Source organism: Psammomys obesus, unplaced genomic scaffold (assembly GCF_907164565.1).
Source record: "Psammomys obesus unplaced genomic scaffold, mPsaObe1.curated_primary_1811, whole genome shotgun sequence".
NCBI lineage: Eukaryota > Metazoa > Chordata > Mammalia > Rodentia > Muridae > Psammomys > Psammomys obesus.
The window spans coordinates 9,838,176-9,860,235 of NW_026585626.1; the positions used below are offsets into that span (position 1 = coordinate 9,838,176).

At 34.6% G+C, this 22,060-nt stretch overlaps 1 protein-coding gene across 6 annotated transcripts in view; it reads right to left on the minus strand.

Moving 5' to 3' along the window:
- Positions 1 to 22,060, minus strand: part of Tbc1d5 (TBC1 domain family member 5) — a 458,701-nt gene that overhangs the window by 433,220 nt on the left and 3,421 nt on the right. For 2 of the 6 annotated variants that reach the window (XM_055614085.1, XM_055614038.1), the window contains exons 2-3: positions 20,571 to 20,669; positions 4,455 to 4,517 (exon numbers count right to left, since the gene is read on the minus strand). The exons of 1 other annotated variant lie outside the window; for it this stretch is intronic. The gene's annotated coding sequence lies outside the window, so the exon portion shown is untranslated. Of the gene's footprint in view, positions 1 to 4,454; positions 4,518 to 19,823; positions 19,883 to 20,570; positions 20,670 to 22,060 lie in introns of all 6 variants that reach the window. 3 more of the 6 variants (XM_055614046.1, XM_055614055.1, XM_055614062.1) reach the window with 3 other exon arrangements.

Genomic DNA, 22,060 nt, shown 5'->3' on the forward strand with positions numbered 1-22,060 from the left:
CTATGTCTCAAAAATGCTGCATTATTTGATATAAAGGAAAATTTACAGTATGTGCTTTAGTGTGGTATACTTTGCGTGCTGATCTTTCTGTTGTCAATAATAATGCACTTTTACTTGCTTTCACCTTGAAAATAAGTTCAAAGCATTCAACCCTAATTGGGATGTCTTTATCTAACCCATTCCTTCACAGCTCAGGGATTTATGTGAAAGAGGAGGCAAAAAGATTTTAAGAGCCAGAGGTTGTAGATCTTTGTGAGAAAACAGTTATCTTCCATAGGCAAGACTGATTCACATATGAGCTCACAGGCTGTGAAAGCATGCACAGGATCTGCACAGGCTCAAAGCAGACAAATCCAGCACAGAAAAAGGGAAGTAAACATCAAGTCCCACCTCTGAACAAGAAGCTATTTGTTATTTATACCATCTCAGAGAGGGAAAATTGGTTTCCTCAAATGCAGTGTCACTGGGTGTATCAAGCACTCTCCAAGGCAGGCCTCATGGTAAGAGGTAGCTGACCAATACAATAAGAATTACATGGTTTTACACATGCTATATCTGTTACGATTTAGTGGGTTTTGTTTTGTTTTATGTCATTTTCTTGGTTTTGTTTTATTTGAAGAAAGAACATGAAAATAGGTGGGGATCTAAGATCTGAGAAAACTCTGGGAAGAGGAGAGTACGACCAAAATATTTTGTAAGAAAAAAATTAAAAATTAAAAAAAAAAATCAAAAAACGTAAACTTGACTACAACATAAAATATTACCTCACTTCTATATTAATAGGATAAGGCATAATTTAACAAGTATAGGGTCAGCCTTTACCAAAAGACATAGCCACCAATCACACTGGTTGGTATAAAAAACAAGCAAACAAAAGACAAATAGTGGTCCATAGTGAAAGTAAGTTTTATCTAGACAAGAAAACAAGTTTAATGACATTACATATCAAGTGAAAGTCCTGTTCAACAGACAACATACACGCTTTGAAAACCCATAATAGAAATTGGTTTCATCTATATTAAAAAAAAGTTCAAAATCAGGCCTGTAATAAACATTAATTATTATCTATACAAGAAAACAAGTTTAATGATACTGTATGTCAAGTGAAAGTCCTGCTCAACAGACTATGAGAATATAGGAAAGTTCCATCTACAACCTTCTATCCTGACAAGTAAAAGTTTCAAAACTGTTCTGAAACGACTAGATAAGGAGACAAAATTACTGTCATTATAGCAATGGTCATATTTCATATCACTAAGCCAACTGCAGAGGATTTTGTGATATAACATTATTTGAATAAATATTTCTAACTTTAACTTTGAATATCTACCCTGCTTGTTATGGCATTCACATAACCCACAACACTGCTGTTTAATGCATCTGTTTTCTGATGTGTTTGGCATACTTATTTAAGATCCAGGATGAAAAGCTCCATGTTTTCAGGTAGCAAACAGAGTTGTAAAACCCTTCCCCATCAGCCTCACGCAAACTGACATCTCTTCTTATACTCTGAGACTCCCAAGAGTATTTTAGATAATTATATGTACTTTAAAAATAATGTTGAACTGGACATAGTGGTACATGCCTTTGACCCCAGCACTTGAGAGGTTAAGAAAGGAGGATAACAAGTTCCATGCCAGCCGGGCTAGATAGTGGGACTCCGTCTCAAAAATAGGGAGATGTGTTAGAAGCTAAAATAATTACTTTCTATAGTAAGGTTTGATTTAATAGTGTGTGGTCATGTATGTAAAACCTAAGCATCAGTCATTCTTTTTAAAAATCTATATCTAGCCCTAAAAATATTATTCTTATGAACAAATCATACTTGAACAAACAGAGCCCTAAGAATGGCTTTGAGTTTAAGTGCCAAAGATCTGATTATGTAACAGGCAAATACACAAGATCTCAAAGATACAAGTATGCAGTATTGTTCAGCTATACAAATTTTAAGAATCTAATCAGAAAATCCAAGCAGTTCAAGTAGATGTCTACTGTTAGATAAAGAGAATTAAGTATAACACAAACTGAATATACTGAGCAGGCTAAGCCTGTAAGAGACGGGTAACCAAATAAATCCTCTAGAATGTAGAGAGATCTCTGGTTAAATACTATACAATACTATCTACACATGTATCTATACTCTCCACTTACTTTCAGCTGTATGACAATGAGCCAGTTGCTCAACATCTCCAACTCTCGATTTCCTCATCCTCAAGATAAAGAATTACAATCACAATGTGTCTTAGGGTTTCCACTGCTGTGAGGCAACACCGTGACCATGGCAACTCTGATAAAAGTAAACATCTAATTGGGGCTGGCTTACAGTCCAGAGGTTTAGTCCATTATCATTGTGGCAAGAAGCATAGCAGCATCCAGACAGACAGTGCTGGGGAAAGAGCTGAGTGTTCTATATCTTGATCCACAGCCAGCAGGAGACTGTGTCATACTGGTGGGACTTGAGCATACAGGAGCGCTCAAAGCTCACCTCCACAGGCCACACCTTCAAGCATTCAAACATGTGAATCTGGAGGGGCCATTCCTATTCAAGCCATAGCACAGTAGTTAGCTCATTGGGAAAGTCAAGAAATCCAAGTAAAATATATGAACACTGGGCAGCATATGGTAATAAGTGAGTAATATACTACCTGTAATAGGTTATAGTATTATCTCTTTTCCAAAAATAGTGCTTAAAATCATCTTACTGTCAAATAAATTCTTAGATGCCTATGCTTGACTAATTGCACATACCCGTGTATCATCAAAGGAGTGATCACCTGTACACTTTAGTCAGCACTCCATCAACAGATGTTAGTAATAGTGTACTCTCGGTAGATTACCATGACCACTCATATATACTTTATTCAGCAACGGAGAAAGCAACTTTTTTTTCTTCAAAAGACCACACAAGTATACAAAAGCACATTTAAAAATGGATTTTCATATCTAACAGTATATGAAGTACTTTATCTCCAGAATACAAAAGTCACAAATAAATATGATATTCACACTTCTAAAACCAAGTTAAATAAATCACTGAAGAACACATTTCAAGTCAAACATAAGATACTACTGCAATATTTAAATATTAATATAATCAATATTTCAAAATAAGAATTTCAGATTGCACAATTGACAATTCTGTAATAGAACCTATCTATAGAAGCCATAGTATCTCAACTTGAGAGATACAATGTAGCTTCTCTCCCAAGTATAAAAACTGTACAGCAAAAAAACTAGAAATGAAGAACATGTAGCAGACAAGGCATGCTTTATTCAAGTGACAATTCACCTATTCATAAATTAATCAAGAAAAGCCCTGATAATTATGATTATTAAATAGAATTAGAAGAAGAAATGATATTCACTGCTTAATAATAGAAACTAGTCTAATTTATTAAAATATTATTTGTAAGATATAGGAAATAAATGTCATTATAAGTGATATAAAAATTTATATAAACATCTTGCTGTTTTCTCAATGCCTACAGAATTGATTTTAAACAAAAACGGATCCAAACCCAAGTTGCAATTCAATTCTGTAAACTTTCCTAAAAACTTTCCAGTGGTAAAACAGATTTGCCACTAAAACCAAGTAAATTCACCATTTATTCTAAAACAAGTTAAGAAATGCACACCTGCCTTTGGAGGACATAAAATAATGTGGAAGATAGGTTTAACAAGTTCCATTTTTTGTTTACACATGAAACATTGTGTCATTAATCAGCAAGTGACTCACAATGACCACATACACAATATCCTGACTTTATCACACTCAAGTAACCCTAAAAGGATAATTTAATGCTAAACACAAAGCAAAGCTAAAATCTTATCACTGTCATCAATTACCAACAAAATAAAAATAAAAAGAAGTCTATGGCATTGGAATGAATATACTCTGCCTCAGAGCTAATACTTTAATTTTCAAGAACCACAAAGAAAAAATCAAACCTAGTCAGTAACAATGCAGCGTCTAAAAGCAATAAACTCAAAATTAAGTTATAAATAATTTAAAGCATGTCATGAAGATATATTAATAATTCATCAGATAAATAATTTACTAAATAATCAAATAAATAAATAATGAAATACATAAATAAATCAGCAAATAAATAATTCTGCAAAATAACCTAAACAATAAGCCAACCAAACAAGTCACAACCTATAAAACTACAATGATTTTCTGGATTCTGATAATTTTAAATAAGCAAATGTATATAGAATAATCAATCCTTGTTAGAATTAGAAATATTTTTCAATGCTACTGGAAAAATCCTCATCTTAATACATAAAAACACATTTTCAATTTTTAAAAGCAACACAAGATTAGTTCTTATAAATTATTAAGATGATTATACTATCCACCTCTATATTTTACATATATTTTAACATATTTTCCCCAAAATAAATGGACATAAAATATTCTTAAACTTTTTTTTTTCCAAAAAGATACTTACAGTATGGGAGTGCTTTAGCCTTTCTGATGGTTTTTCTATCTTCACCAAGCCATTACAAATTTTCTGCAGTGGGACAATAGCAAGGATGACCTTTGTTAATATGGACGGCATTTCATTCACACATAAGCCATATTGTGAGTCCATAAAATTATGGGAAGTGAACCGTATTAGTCACAAACTATGTCAAGTTTTAGAAATTCAGCCTCAAAGTTGAGCTTCCTCTATTGGAGCTAACATGCAAGGTATAAAATTTTGCTGGACTTCAGATATAAAGACAAAAACTTACAATGACAAATTAAGTGGCTGACATCTAAACTTAAGGACATTTGTGCCCTTAAATGTGAAAACCTCAAAGTCTTGGAAAGCACAGTGAGATCACTTAATTTTGCAATCAGAATTTAGTTACATTCTAATTATCATACCATAGGGTCAAACAATAAGTGAAAGATAAATTCGTCTTCACTGAACATTTCTCATACATTCCATATAAAGCATTCTTGAATTCTTCCTGACTTGTCCATAAGCCTTTGGGACTTTGCTTTGACATAAGCCTTTGTTCTTCACTTTGTTAACTATGACATTTGAAACACTTTTAGAAATAGTAATAAACAGTAAAATGGTCATAAAAAAAGGTTTTCATTTTTTAGCTATCCATTTTTTAAAAAATACAAGAACATTCTGCCATATAATATTTATAACCTTTAATGTTTTATATTTTGCCTTAAAGCTATCAAATGTTTTCTGGAACAGTATTTACTAGTATTAAATTATCTGAGGAGCTGAAGAGGTGGTTCGCTTCAGGGTGCCATGACTTGGCTGTGACTGCTGGTTGGTTTGCTGCTGCTGAAGATTGCTATAGCCCTGAACAGCTGGGAGAAATAAAGGGTTCTGGGCCCTCTCTCCCCACTAACCTTCTCTCCCTTCTACCTAGGGCTGACAGTTTGGAAAGAAGGTTGAGGCCCAAATACCCTCAAAAAAGTAGAGTTTTAAAAAAGAACACTACACTAAAGAGCAAATAATTTAAACAGACTCATAGCCCTTAGTAAAACAGAAGCAGTAATTAAAAGTCATCCAACCACGGGGGAAAGGGCATGGGGGAGAAGACAGAGGGTGGGTAAGACTGGGAGGAGATGAGGGAAGAAGCTACAGAGGGGTACAAAGTTAATAAATTGTAATAAATAAATATATACATAGAATTAAATTTAAAAATAAAAAAATTTCAAAACACACAAAAAAAAGTCATCCAACGAACAAAGCTCAAGGACAGATGGATTCAGTAAGAATTCTACCACAACTTTAAAGAGGAAATAACATCAATACTTCACAATTTATTCCACAAAATAAAAAGTAAAACAATATGTCTTAATTCTTTTTAAGAGGACACAACTTCCTTGGTGCCTAAACTACACAAAAACCCAACAATTAAAAGAAGAAGAAAAAAATTACAGCTCAATATCCCTTAAGAACACAGATGCAAAAATTCTCAATAAAATACATGCAAACCAAATCCAAGAACACCTATAAAAAGATCATCCACCATGATCAAGTTGGCTTTATCCCAGAGCTGCAGGGATAGTTCAAAACAAATACATCGATAAACATAATCTACCATATAACTTTCAGACTGAAAGACAAAAACAACATGATCATCTCATTAGATGCAGAAAAGGCTCTTTGACAAAAATCGAACACCTCTTAAAGATAAAAGTCCTGGAAAAAAACTACGGATCCAAGAGCATACCTCAACATACTAAAGGTAATTTACAGCAAGCCCATAACCAACAAGTCAATGGAAAGAAACTCAAAGCATTTCTTCTTAAGTCAGGAAGAGGACAAGCATGTCCACTCTCTGTACACATATTCAATCTAGTATTTGAAATCTTAGCTACAGTGGTAACACAACTGAAAGAGATCAAGAGCATACAAAGAGAAAAGGAAGTCACAGTAGCTTTATTTGTAGATGATATGATTTTAGACATAAAAGACCCTAAAAACTTCACCAGGAAACTTCTGCAGCTGATAAATACTTTCTGCATAGTAACAGGATCCAATTAATACACAAATTCGAGTCTTTCAGAGGCCCTCTATGGTAGGCTCCTGTCCTGTTTCTTGTTTTCTCCTACTTCCAATGTCCATCCCATTTGTCTTTCTAAGTGAGGATTGATCATCTTAGCCCAGGTCTTCCTCCTTGTTTAGCTTCTTTAGGTATACAGATTTTAGTATGTTTATCCTATCTTATAGGTCTAGTATCCACTTAAAAGTGAGTGTATACCGTGTGTGTCTTTCTGTTTCTGGGACACCTCACTCAGGATGATCTTTTCTAGAACCCACAATTTGCCTGCAAATTTCATGATTTCCTTGTTTATAATTACTGAGTAGTATTCCATTGTGTAAATGTACCAGAATTTCTGTATCCATTTCTCAACTGAGGGACATCTGGGTTGTTTCCAGCTTCTGGCTATTACAAATAAAGCTGCTACGAACATGGTTGAGCAAAGGTCCTTCTTTGTATGCTTGAGTATCTTTTGGATATATGCCTAGGAGTGGTATGGCTGGATCTTGAGGAAGCGCTATTCCTAATTTTCTGAGAAAGCGCCAGATTGATATCCAGAGTAGCTGTACAAGTTTACATTCCCACCAGCAATGGAGGAGGGTTCCCCTTTCTCCACAACCTCTCCAGCATGTGTTGTCACTTGAGTTTTTGATCTTAGCCATTCTGATAGGTGTAAGGTGAAATCTCAGGGTTGTTTTGATTTGCATCTCCCTGATGGCTAAGGACGTTGAGCATTCTTTAAGCGTTTCTCTGCCATTCTACCTAACAGTATATCAAAGCAGATGCTGAGACTCATAACCAAACCTTGGGAAGAGTGCAGGGAATCATATGAAAGAAGGGGAAGTTAGTAAGACATGGAGAGGATAGGAGCTCCACAAGGACCAAATATATCTGGGCACAGGGATCTTTTCTGAGACTGATTCTCCAACCATGCATGGATATAACCCAGAACCCCTGCTCACACGTAGCCCATGGCAGCTCAGTATCCAAGTGGGTTTCCCTAGTAAGGGGAAGAGGGACTGTCTCTGGCATGAACTCAGCGGTGGACTCTTTGATAACCCCCCTTCCTCCAGGGATGAGCAGCCTTGCTAGGCCACAGAGGAGGACACTGCAGCCAGTCCTGAGACCTAATAAACTTGGATCACATGGAAGGGAAGGAGGACCTCCCCTATCAGTGGACTTAGAAAGGGGCAGGGAGGAGATGAGAGAGGGAGGGTGAGATTGGGAGGGAATGAGAGAGGGGACTACAGTTGGGATACAAAGTAAATAAACTTTAATTAATATAAAAAATAAAAATTAAAAGAAAGAAATCGGGAAACTGTTACCTTTCACAATGAGCCCAATTTTTCACCTCCTTGGAATAACTCTAGCCAAGTTAAGTGAAAGACTTGAATAATAAGTACTTTAAGACACTGAAGAAAGAAGCTGAAGATGACATTAGATGATGGAAAGATCTCTCATGCTCATAGATTCATAGTACCGATATTATGAAAATGGTCATCATAACAAAAGCAATTTACATCAATCTTCAATGCAATCCCAATGAAAATTCAAACACAACTGTGCAGAGGAAGTTAAAAAAAAATCTTCAACTTCATATGGAAATACAAAAGGCCCAGCATAGCTAAAATAATGCTAAATAAAAAAAGTAAAATAAAAAACTGTTTGGAAGGATAGCCATCACAGACTGCAAGTTGTGTTACAGAGTGACAGCAATAAAAGCAGTATAGTACTGCATAAAAAGACACACTGCTCAATGGAATCAGAATGAAGACCCAGGTATAAGTCCACATACATATGGACATATGATTTTTGACAAAGAAGCACATTTGGGAAATGATAGCACCTTTAACAAATGATGATGGTCAAACTGGGTGGCTGTACAACTGATAAAAAGGACCAGATGTTCTGAATATGATAAAAGGAAGTAAAAAACTAGTTTAAACTCTTTAACACAGAAAAGAAATTTTTGAACAAGACACTAATAGTACATGCACTAAAAACAACAATTAATAAGTGAGACATCATAAGGCTGAAAAGCTTCTGTACAGAAAAAGACATGGGTCATTGGAGCAAAGTGACAGCCTACAGAATGGGAAAAGATCTTTATCAATTATATATCTGTTAAAGGATTAGAATCTAAAACATATAAAGATCTAAAAATATTTAACATCAAGAAAATTAATAATCCAAATAAACAGAGCACAGAAACAATGGCCCAACTAGATATATTATACTACCAAGTAAAACCTCCAGTGCCAGAAATAGTTACAGATTGTTGAGTTGTTGAACAAAGGAATCCTTTGTTCAGCACCTCCCCCAAACATCAGACTATTGCCAAAGCTGTTGTTTCCTCTCTATATCCTGTTGGCAAAACCCTGTTGCTGAGGGTAATAACTATTTATGTCTTCAAGCACAGAGGAATCAAACTGCTGTCCAACTAGAAGCTTCACCCCTGTTGACTAGCATTCATGGTACTAGAAGGTATTCTATACACTACTAGAAAAGAAAGGTAATAATCAATATCACCAAGCTACACACCCCAAGACCTACAACACTCCTGCCAGCAATATATATTGGTGCCATAGAGGCACAAATGTTATGGGTGTTACCAACCACTTTTTTTTAATGTATTTAAGATCCACTCCATGAGATGAAACTCATACCTGTTAATGCTAGTTGCCAAGAACCTGAGACAAGACAGTTAACAGACCTAGGTAAAAACCTGCTACTATTATTCTAATGACTCCTAATAATATTCTGTTATATCCACAAACCATTGCCTTGCTAAACCCCATCAGAGGAGTTTCTTCCCACAGAAGATGAGAATTAACAGAGACCCACAAAGAGTGAGAAACTTTGGTGTACTCAGCTCTAGAGGGAATGTCATCAAACCCTTTCCCCCAACGCTCCAGGATCTATGCAGAAGAGGGAGAATGATTGTAAGAGCCAAACATCATGGATGACTCCTAAAAAAACAGTATCTTCCAGATACAACAGGAATGATGCACCTATGAACATGTGTGTGTGTGTGTGTGTGTGTGTGTGTGTGTGTGCGTGTCTGTGTGTGTGTTATTTAATTGGCCAGGCTAGCCTTGAGCTTTGATCCTCCTGCTTCCACCACCCAAGTCCCTGGGATTTCAGGCAAAGGTTCTTCTGGAACTTTTCAAGTAGCTTTTTTTTTTTAATGGTTAATTCTTAAAATTCACTACATAGTATTTACAGAAGAATACTTGCTAACTGCTTTATCATCATCTTTTCCTAGCAATTAAGAACTAACACTAGTATTAAGCTGTAACTATTAGCAAGAAAATCAAGTGGAAATAGTTCATGCCTTGTTCTCACCTAATTATAAAAATTATCTTAAAAGGTTATGTGACTTACTTCAAATTCTATATAGTTAAAGTTATAACTATTCATAATTACATATCTGAACTGAAATTATAATAAATTAAATATTCTGATTTTAAATTATCATTATGAATTTTACAATTAAGCCATTCTTATAATTTATATAAAATCTTTTAACAAAAAGTTAGATCTAAAATTCTACGACCTTTTTGTAAATAAAGTCATTAATTTTCAGTCATCTTTGATTAGATTGACATTTACATGTAAAGATATATAGGTTATTATTTTTGGATTTAAGTTCCTAACAAGTGTAAATAAAAATCATTAACTTTAAAGGTTATTTAAAGTTTTTCAATTAAATTAGGCTCCCTAAACTTGGGATAATTTTTGGTAAATGCTTTTTGTTTAAAAAGTATAAACCACCATATAATTATAAATGCAATTTAAATCTGTTACTTAATTTGAGATAATTTAAATTCAAAGACATCAAGAATAGTTATTATAACTTTTAATTATACTATGTTTGAGATACTTATTTTCATGTCACTTTTAAGAAAAACTAAGGTTATATGCCATTTCTACTTCATTTTAATGCTATTTTATTATATATTAAAATTAATCCTTCTGTTCTAAGAGATGGCACTGCACTCATTCTCACTGTTCAATAACATTTGTAAAATTTCTATAGTCAAGTACAGCCCATACCAAAATGTTAATCAACAAGAACTCTAGGTATAGTTTATGAATAAAGTTCCTAGAATCACTTTAAGAGACCAAATTTGACTTCATAGATGGTTACTGATTGGATTATTTAAACTACTATAATCAAAAATTTTACAACAAAAATCAATGTAATAAATATCTAAGTAAAAGAAATAATTTATATTCTACTATAGAAACAATGTTTTAAATATTTTACCACACAAAAATCAAATAAACAAAGTAGTTTAGTAATTTTATAGTGGTTTTTATCTTTGTGAATTAAACACAAATAGTTAATGTTACTCACTGAAGTTCATTCAAAACTGAACAAAAAAGCTATACAAACAAAAGACGTATTTATATCTCTTCATAGAAAGCCAACTTCTTATACAGAAAGAAAGAGAAAAATATAAACATGCTATACTAAGTCTTGTAGCAAATGTTCTAAGGAGGTTTTCAGGTTGAAATTTTTTAAATTCCTTTTTCAAAAATGCATATAATACCATTACAATATCTATGTTCTCACCAATTATAATTCATATTGAGTAAAATTCATATTATGCCTTCCAATTTAAATAAATGGAAAAGAGTATCTGTTCACTCTCTGTATAGAATAAAGTGAAGCCAGCAGCTCTCAAGCTGTAGGTCATAAAACCTTTGGAGGTTGAGCCATCCTTCCACTGGGGTTATGTGCATTGGTGTGCCATAACTTGTTCACTCTACCTCTAGCTGATGTGTATGTGAGTGATTCCAGATTTGTCCATCACAATGTTTTACATTGTGTGGCTGCTCTGGTACTGTGTATTCTGATGCTAATTACTGGCCCCCAAGATCTGGTTGCTACCCAGACAAGCACATTCTTGCATACACCTGTCCTTATTGTGTAAACCTTGCCAAAGAAATTATCCCTGTGTGGCCAATAGAAAGACTATACCTGGGCAGGACAGAAATAAGGTAGGTGAGGCAAAGGTTTAAGGCTTTGAGGAACAGAAGGATCATGGGAAAAGAGAGAGGTACCAGAGGAGAAAGGACGAGGGAGCCGTGATGGGTTACGTGGAAAGCAGCACACGACCAGATAGAAGTGGATGGAGGAAAATGGTCCAGATGAAAGAATAAGCAAGTATTTATGGATTATGGATGAAAGGTAGCCCAAAAAGAAATTATCAGAGCCAATCACATGGGATGAGGGCTTGGGAGGTAAAGATAGCTTAGGAGGTAATATCTGCCATGCCCCTGGTGAAATAAAGCTATTCTAAAATCTATCAGGTATTTATTGTCTTTATTAATTGTAACAACGGATTAGATAATATCTCTATAATAATTATAAGGCTAATAATAAACATTATTAACCACAACACAAAATGTTCTTAAACACATTTCCTACTATGCACATCTAAGAGTTTCTCTTACAAAACTAAAAGAGACATTGTATCACAGGTTAACAAGTGGTATGCTCATGATAAGGTTCTCTAGAAAAGTTTAAAGATGAGGCACAGATGAGGAGGTAGAGAGTGAATGTTCAACAAAATCAAAGGTGTATTAAAAAGCCATATAAAAATCTACTTTGTGAGCCAGTGCTGGTGGTGTACAACCTTAATCCCAACTCCAATTTAGTGAATCTTATGATTTTACTGGGGTTGCCTTCAGGATCATAGGCAATGTAAAGGCAACCCAACTACCAGGAAGTCTCTAAAGCAACAGAGAACTACACCATGAGGAAATTTCCTGGGCAAGTGACAAGTAACTACACCACTTAAGAGTCCCACCCATTCAATTGTTTACCTTTTATATAATCTCCTGAAGAGAGAAAGTCTCATGAAGATTTCATGAACCTTGTGAACCTCCACTCCCTCCTATGAAGTAATAGTAATGAGCCCAGCAGAGGAGAGTGTCATGCAAATGATCACAGTTGCACTACTTCACATTGGCAATGGTCATATCCAACTAGGAGGAAACCCGACACTTTATATAATGGACATAACATCTACAAAGAAGATTAGTAAGAAAACAAACAAGCAATAATACAATTCAACAAAAACTCACCTATATTATGTACACATTTGTACATACATATATACACACGTGTGTATATAGAGCAAAAAGCAAAGAGAGAACACGAAATATGAGAATACAAAATACAACACAATAATGTACATTCACCTCAGAAGAACAGAAAATTCTCCAAGAAAGACTATTCTAAGAAGACCATATGTTTACCACAAATTATGTCTCCATAACTTAGAAAGGCTGAACTCATACAAAGCATCTGCTCTGGCTACAAAGGAATAACCTATCTTCAATAACAAAGAAAATTAGAAATTAGAGATAAACAGAAACGAGAACACAACATGCCAAAGGCATGGTATGCAATTAAGACATAGTAGACGTTGTTCACATCGTTCACACTGTTCACATAAGTCTAAATACTTGCAATAACAAAATTCCAAATTAATAACTTCCTTTAAAGAATAAAACGAGACAGTTTACGTTTACTCCAAAAATAACAGACAAAGGAAAAATGAAAATTAAGATCAACAGAATCAACAAAAACTTAAGACTGGTTTATAGTGGGGGGAGCTACAATCACCAATGAAAGAAAGCATTATTACTACTCTTACATAAATAAGATGGATGGCAAGAGAAAATTATGACTAACTGGCAACAAGCTAGATAGCAAATATAAATCAATAAACTCTTAGAAACACAAATTTTACCCGAAATAACTCATATAGAAATTTTTAAAAATTCAGTAAACCAGTTACACCAAACTGAATCCATAATTTAACATCTCCATGAAAGAAAAATCCAAGACAGGTGACTTCATTAGTAATGTCCAATGAACATTCAGAGCCACACCAATTTTTTTTTCTGATTTTTCCCAAAATTTTAAAGGAGGAAATCACTTCCATATTCATTCTATAAAGTAGCATTTGTCTTTAGGGATGTAGCTCAGACTGATTACAGTGCTGGCCTAGCACACAGAAAGCCCTGGGTTTTATCACAAGCACTATGTAAATCAGGCTTTGTAGCATATCTATAATCCCAGCACCAGGAGGCAGAGGCAGAAAAATCAGAAGTTAAGGTTATCCCCAGGTATGTAAGTCCAGACCAACCTTGCCCTCAAGAGACCCTGTCTCAAAAAACCTTTCACAAAGGTCTAAGTAACAAAATCTAACAACATACTAACAGGATTATGTACCATTGCCAAGTGGAATTTATTGCAAGCACATAGATATTCAACGTAAGACCAGTAGAAGAAACACTAATAGAATAAAATAACAAGCCTAACAGTATCAACTGATCAAAAAAAAAAAAAAAATACATCTGACAATACCCAAATACTCTTTTATTAAAACAAAACAAAAAAAAAAAAAAAAGGAAAACCCACTCAGGAAACTAGTAATTAAAGGGATCATGATAAAGGACACTTTAATCTATAGCTAACAGCTTTCCTTCAAACATCAGAAAAAAAGACAACATTGTTGTTGAACATGATACTAGAGTTTAATCATACACTCATACACAATAAATATCACCCAAATTGAAATGGGAGATTGATGAAATGAACCTATATATAGAAAACCGAAAGAATCTATAATAAGTTAACCACAGCTAAAAAGTTCTGCAAAGTTACAGCATATGATATAAACACAGAAAAATTACCTGTGATCCCATGAAGAAAAAAATTACTCAAAATGAAAACCAAGACAGCTATTCTACTTTCAACAGAATCTAAAGAATAACATACCTAGAAACAAATCTAAACAAGTAGGAAATGGACCTGAACACTGAAAACTTGTTGACAGAAATGAAAGATCTACATAAGTGAAAAGACATGCCATGTTCACAGGCAGTGTGAAAAAAAAAAAAAAAAAAAAAAAAACCCTGCAAAGAACCACACTTTACACTGAACCCTCTTCAAGGCTTATTGACTAATTAGAACTGCAACAGCTGCAGGTTCACAGCCTAATAATCCTAATTCTAATTTGTTGTGGGTACCTCCACCACCTTTTTTTTAAAGACAGGATGTCATTAAATAGCCCTGACTGTCCTGGAACTCTCTATGTAGAACAGGCTAGCCTCAAACTCACAGAGATCCACATGCCCTTGCCTTCCAAGTGTGAGGAAGGCATGTGTCACTATGCCCAGCTTATTGTGGGTGACTTTAAGCCTATTTAATAACCAGTCCTTGTCCTTCTCTGTCTGACCTAACATCCCTGTTACTAACAGGTGAAGCCTTCTGAGATGTATTAACTTAACCCACAAGCTCACACTAACCAAAAGCTAAGGGAGTTGTCGGAAGACATCTGAGGCTCATGGCAGAGATTTTCCCACTTTGCTTTAGCCCACCTATCTAATGTTCCCAACAGAACATTTATGACTTTTCTTTGTTCTGTCACTATAAAAATTATATCACACTGTTACTATATTAGAATACAGAATTTGAGGTAATGTAAATCTGTGTTCCCCAACCATGGTCACTCATATTTGGCATCAGAATAAAAATTACTTTTTCCCAATTGAGATTACAGTTGTGTTTTGTGACATTAAGAGGAGTTATTAAGACGTTAGTAACACCCAAAGTGACATACAGATTCAATGAAATCAATACCAAATTCTAATAACCTTTTGCATAAACACAAAAATGTGCTACAATGTTTACAAGACAGGTAAAATTATTTTAAAACTAAAGTAACAGTTACACAAAGCAAGACATCTGGAAGACACTGCATTACAGACTTTTAAATTTAGTGAATATTTATTATGTGATGCATTTCAAATTGTCAAAAAGATACAGTGTTACTCAGCTTTATAATATCTCTATTTTTATGTATGACTCTCATTCCTTAAAAGTATTCAGTTAATCTACATGTGCCTTCTGAATCTCTGGCACCAGCCTTCACTACTCTTCTGCCCTCTACACCTGAATATCTCCACTTCTATTATATGTATGACAAAAAAGAATCGTATCGCTCACAAAGATCAAACTCACTTTCCTGAGTCAGAACACTTGGTCTGAGCAAGTTTCCTACCCAACTGAAGGACATTCACAAACTACAAGCCCATATTACTCTTTCCTCCCTTGAATTCTGACAAAACTACATCGACATCTTTCATCACACACTCTATGAAAATTTAAATTGCCTCTTTTAAAAATTATTTCTTTCTTCCTACAGACTTTGAATGCCACCAAACCAAGAGCCAATTTTCATTTTTATAGTTTAACTGTAAATGCCAGTCAGTCAGTAAGTATCTGAACTGAACATATCTAGTTTTAGATAATTATTTCTTTTCGTTGCTTAAAATTATAAAGTCAAACAGACTTGTGCCTCCAACTAAACCCATCCCTTCTACTACTACACTAGACTGCCGCCAATAGCACCTCCCTTTGTCACTTCCCACACACACCCATTAAGTAAGGCAGGAGCCCCAACTTGTGCCACCAACCTCATCTGCCTTCACAGATAGCCCTTGCTTGCCCTGATTCTAGATGGGAAACCTACACTCCTCTCCAACTGCAGTCCATCCACCCCAACTAGCGCCCTCCTCCCAGTACAGACCCAAACAAAATGCACCAGGACCCAGCCTGGTGAAGACACCAGATCCTTCCCTCTATGCAGGCTCTCAACCCCCAGTACCAGGTCACACATCCAGTGCCCTGGGCTAGTTTGGTTAGTCTCACCCACACCACCATAACCTCCAGGCTTAGACCAGCAGGCAAATGCTATGCACCAGTATAGGCCCCTATGTCCACTCAACTTCACACCATCCACATTATCTCCAATTTTCAGGTCCAATCTGACTCACATAAACTGAGCTCTATTCCAATTTATTGTGTCCATATCACGCACAAAATCAACATCAACAACAACAACAACAAAAAAGTCCACATGCCCAGGTCTCATCAGAAAAATACAAACAATATAAAAGAGAAAGATAGTACCACCCACCCACCCCCAAAAATAATCCACAAATCCTATAAAAATGTTCTCCAAATACATTTACGTAGATGAACCCCAGGACACAGAATGTTTTTTAATTTCATAAACTTAATCAAAGAGTTTGAAGATGACAAAAAGAAACAATGAACTAAGAGAGAATGAACTTAGAATAAATGCATAAGTAATACTCATGAAAACACAAGCATAACATTGAATGAAGGGATAGAGATAATCCAGGATTGTCCAAAGAGAACTCATGATGAAAGGAAAGTAGACCAATTCAACATTCCAGTTAGAAAGCTCAAGTCTTATAAGTAGAATGGATCAAGTAGATGATAATTAGAACTTGAAGACAGAGTAGAGGAATTAGAGCATATAAAGCAAATATATAAATAATATATTAAAAATTAACACACGAAAGGAACAAGCAGGAACTGTAAAACATAATAAAAAGATCAAATCTTCAAATTATAAGCATATTTAAGGGAGAAGAAGCCCATGTTAATGGCACAGACCAGATCTTCAACAAGGTTGTACAAGAAATATTAATTAGACAGAAATATCCATATCGATACAAAAAAGCTCATACTGTACACCAAGAGCATAATATAAACTCCCCATAACATGACAATTAAACTACTGAACACACAGAACAAAGAAAAAGTTCTGAAAGTTGTAAAAAAAAAAATTTTTAAGTCAAATATAATGGAAAATCCACCAGAATAACCACTAATTCCCAGGTGCAAACTTTGATAGAACTGCGTAGAGTCAAGTTCTAAAAGACCATGACTGCCAACCTGAACTATTGTACGCAGCAAAACCATCTGACATGGTGAAAGAGAAAGAAAAGGTCTCCATGATCCAAAGGGGCTGTAAGAATTCATATTCAGCAGACCAACCTTTAAAAAAATGCAAGAAGTAATACACTGGACTAAAGAAGAAATAAGCAGAGGCAAGAGACTATATATAAAAATACATATGAAAAACACAAATGAAACTATAACTACCAAAAACACAAAGGACGACTGAGAACACAAGAAAAAAACCAGTACCAAAATGATTGTACAACAAATCTTTCCACAAAAAAACTAAATACTAATGGCCTCAATTATCCAATCAAAAGACACAAGCTATCTGAATAAATTAAAAAACAAAATCCATCTGTTCTTGTTCTCTACAAGAAACTCAGCTTTAAAGATAGGCACTAACTTAAACGAAAAGATAGAAAAAGTACTCCAATCAAATGGGAACAGGAAGGAAGTAGGCAATGTTATCCTACTATCTGACAAAATAAGACTTCAACCTCAAACAAATCAGAAAAGATTCATTCTAATCAAAGAAACAATTAACCAAAAAGGCATTACAATATTAGACATATATAAACCAAACTCTAGCGCACCCAAACATCTTACTGTTAGAATTAAAGACATATATGAACATCAACCCTTTAATACTGTGGTTTCAATACCCTACTTTCTTCAATAAATAAGTCATCTGAACAAAAACAAAACAAAAAAAATGGAGAAACAGATATTACCAAGTACACACAAAAGATATCTACAGAATATTCCACCTAACCACCAGAAAATACGTATTCTACTCAGAAGTTTCAATAAAATAGACCACATCCTGAGATATAAAACAAATTTTTAGAAATTCAAAACACCAGAAATAATTTGAGATATATGTATATACATGTATATCGCAAATCTGACCATTATGCAAATAGAACTTAACATAGCAAACAAATCTCTAGTAATTACAAAAATACATGGAGATTAAACAATCAATGAATGACGAATGGGTCAAAATAATACATAAAGCAAAGAGTTAAAACAACCCATTCAAGAAACAGGCTATGAATTTAAACAGTTTTCAAAGGAAGAAAAGCAAGGTTGGAGGAAGGAAAAAGGAGGGAGAGGAATGATGTAATTATATTTCAGTTTCAAATTCTGTGAAAAATATGTACTCCCAATTCTCATTAGACATGCTGATGAATATTATACACAGTCAACAAAACTGCTGAGCTGGTCAACAAAAACTGCTTTCAAAATCATTCCCCAGACCTGGCCTGTGCTGCTCAGTACTATAGGCAGTTGCTTTTCTCTAGCACCCTTGACCATGGGCAATGATGTAGCCGATGGAGAGGCAGCACAACAAGATAACTAGAAACCATTATTTCTCCTCCTCTTTTCCCAATTTCCTGTGGGATCCCACCTGACACTCTCTTCCAGAACTCCAGTCAGACTACTTAGCCCTCTGATGCACTAGCTTCTGCCATACAACCATACTGTGACAGTTAGTTTTAAATGTCAACTTGCCACAACCTAGAATCACCTAGGAAGATAATTTAAATGAGGAAATCTCTAGATCAAACAGGTCTGTGGGCATGCCTATTGGGTGTGGTCTTGTTAAAAAACTTAGGAAGACCCAGCCTGGGGGTGGCACTGTTCATCCACTGGACCCTGAACTGTAGAAGAGTAAAGAAATCTAGCTGAATATCAACATAAGAACACAGGCAGAGCAGGTGCACTCATTCCTCTCTGTGCTTGACTTGTGATGTAACTACTACTTGTGATAACTACTACTGACTTCCTACTCTAATTTAAGCCAAATAAATTTGATGTCTTATCACAGCAACAACAACAAAAACAATTAAACTAGAACATCCAACATGCTTTGTTTTTTTCCGCCCTAAGCCCTGACAATATTCAGACAATACTACTTGTTCTCACAGCAGCCCCTAACCTAACGGGAGTGTGGTCACTTCTTTCTATGGCAAATATCTCGGCTGCTCATAGACCCCTGATTTGGTTCCTGACCAACTCCATTACCAGTGAAATTAGTTGTTGGATTAACTCTCCTCTGTTGAATAACCTCCTAAGGTTACTATTTTCTAGAAAAGTGAATTATCCACTGGGCATGCTGCCCCAAGCCTGTAATCTCAGCACTTGGAAATCTGAGGAGGGAAGAGTGCCACAAGTGTGAGGCCAGCCTGGGTTACACAGTGAAGACCAGGCTACCAAAGCTACACAGAACCCATCTCTGGAAACTAACAAACAAAAAAGAATGTATTGAATATATTTCAGCATAGTAAAATATTAAAAACTTTCAAGTGAAGACAACTTATTATACAAAAACATTCTGAACTCAGATACAGAGAAAATCATCCCTTAAATTCTTAAAAGTAAAAATAAAAAAATCTAACACTTTCTTCATAGTAAATTCTTTCTCATTGGGATAAAGTCTTTCCTCAGCTGCAATATCTGCCTGAATTAAATCAATCATGTACAATAAAAATGTCACTTTTTTGAGACTTACTTAGTAGAGGGGAAAATTGGAAAGATTATGGGATTTGGAGTCACTGCAGGCCAAGACATCTGTTCAGAGGGAAAAAAATGTTAAGGACCTCCTGTCACTAACTTATCATTCAAATCCATAAAACTCAGGACTTTTTTTTAAAAAAAACTCGGCACTTTTAAAAGATAAATCAAACTAGACTATCCAGTTAAGCTATAGGTTTATCCAAACATACTTCAACACATTTGTTTAAGATTATAAAATAGCAAAGTAAAAAAGAATCAACTTAAGCATATGAAATAAAAGCATAATCTGTAAGTGATTCAAAGCTAACAACAGATTACAAAAAAAGGCTTCTCCATTCTTTTTTCAGTAATTATTACAAAAAAAAAATCCTAGTAGAACAAAAGTGATAAAATAATTCACTCTCTGCTCATACTGTAGTTCCAGAACAGGGCCGTTCCATAGCAAGAAGAACATGTATTATTTTTCTTCTAGGTAAATAGCATTTCTTAATCTCTGAATGCATGGTCTTGATCTTTACAAAACAGCATTTTTAAATCCCATTAACGTACAATTAAGATTAACGATCAATTTAAGATTACAGACACTAAAAGAATGAGAAATGTAAAGAAACAGGGCCTAATATTATTAACAAGTGTCTGCTGAGTGTAAAATTCTAGACATTTATATAAACCACTTAGCTTATTTTAAACTTTATGAGATTATTTCATGAAAAGGTTACACAAATTTTCCAAACTAGCTTACCAACAAAAGAACAGAAGTAGAATTTCAGCTCAGTAGCGTCTAGGTCTAGACTGTAATCCCATTAACAATTCTCCCTTCTTTTCTCCAGAATAAGATGCCCTACGGGTAAATCAAAATAAAAATAAAACATTTTTTACAAAAACAACTTGAGTCCCTATTTAATCTTTCAATATCAAGTTTTCAACATTTCAATAAAAAAATAACAAATAGTTCTAGTTTAAATCACAGCTATACAAGTCTATGTTCAGGTTCTATAAGTAAACAAACTATAAAGATCTAGCATGTAAAATTCCTAAGTGGTTCCCAATTAATTATAAACTTATCAATAAAGACTCAAAAATGAGATCACCATCCTGAGCCACCATATTACAGACTTCTGTCCTGGCTCTTCCTAGACAGTTGTTCTTCTAGTTGGCGCATATCTGAAAACAGAGTGAATGCTGCCTACTGTCCTCCATCAAAATTTTCACATCTGCTTTCTAGTAGCTACATGAGCACCAATATTTTCCAAACCACTCCTTTTCAAACAACAAAAACAAAAAATAATCCCACTTTAAGGAATAAATGGTGTATTACAACCATGTACACATTCCATAATTGAAACAAAAATTCCGTAATAATCTCACTTATATTGATTGTACATGATGCGCTTGATATTTTCTATTTCTTAATACTAGCAGCAGTCCACAAGGCTGATCTCTGAAATACTAACCTACAATTAGAACGTTGCTCTAGTTTTAACCCCACTAAGGAAATACAGATAAAACGTGTTTTTCGTTCTTCCACAAAGTGAAGGAGGTAAAAGACAAGGAGAGGCAGGAATAACTCTTATCAAGCACATCAGCTCTCCCAACACAAAAGATCCAAAATTAATCACTTTAACTGTTTTAATTGTTTACAACTCCATGTATCCATAATGTCACTACCATTATCAGATGTTAATCTTTCTCAAACAAAAATGGTACATATTTATATATACCAACTAAATAATTTCCAATGTTTATTTTAGGCAACTCTTCACTGTTTTTAATTAGGCTATTCTGTAATCATATACAAATGAAGTAAAAACAGAATACTGAATCCATACAGACAACTGGGCAAGACTCAACAAATTATGAAATTTTGCAATGTCTAATCACAAAAAATTCCTGTTTTTTCACCCATAAAGACATTAAAAGGAAAACTACAGATCCTTACCATCTAATCAAAAAGGCATTATTATAACAGTATCAACAATAATTTGTCATCCTCAAATGTTTTTTTTCTTTCTTTCTTTTTTTTTATTTTTATTTTTTTATGAGACCGAGTTTCATTATATAGCCCTTGTTGGCTTGAAACTCATTATGTAGAGCAGGCTGGCCTCTATCTCATAGGGATTAGTTTGTTTCTGCCTCCTAAGTGCTGGATTATGCAACCATCACCATGCTATACAATTCTAGAAATATAATCAAACTATAAAAAAAAAGAGTGCTGTCATGAAATTTTCAGTG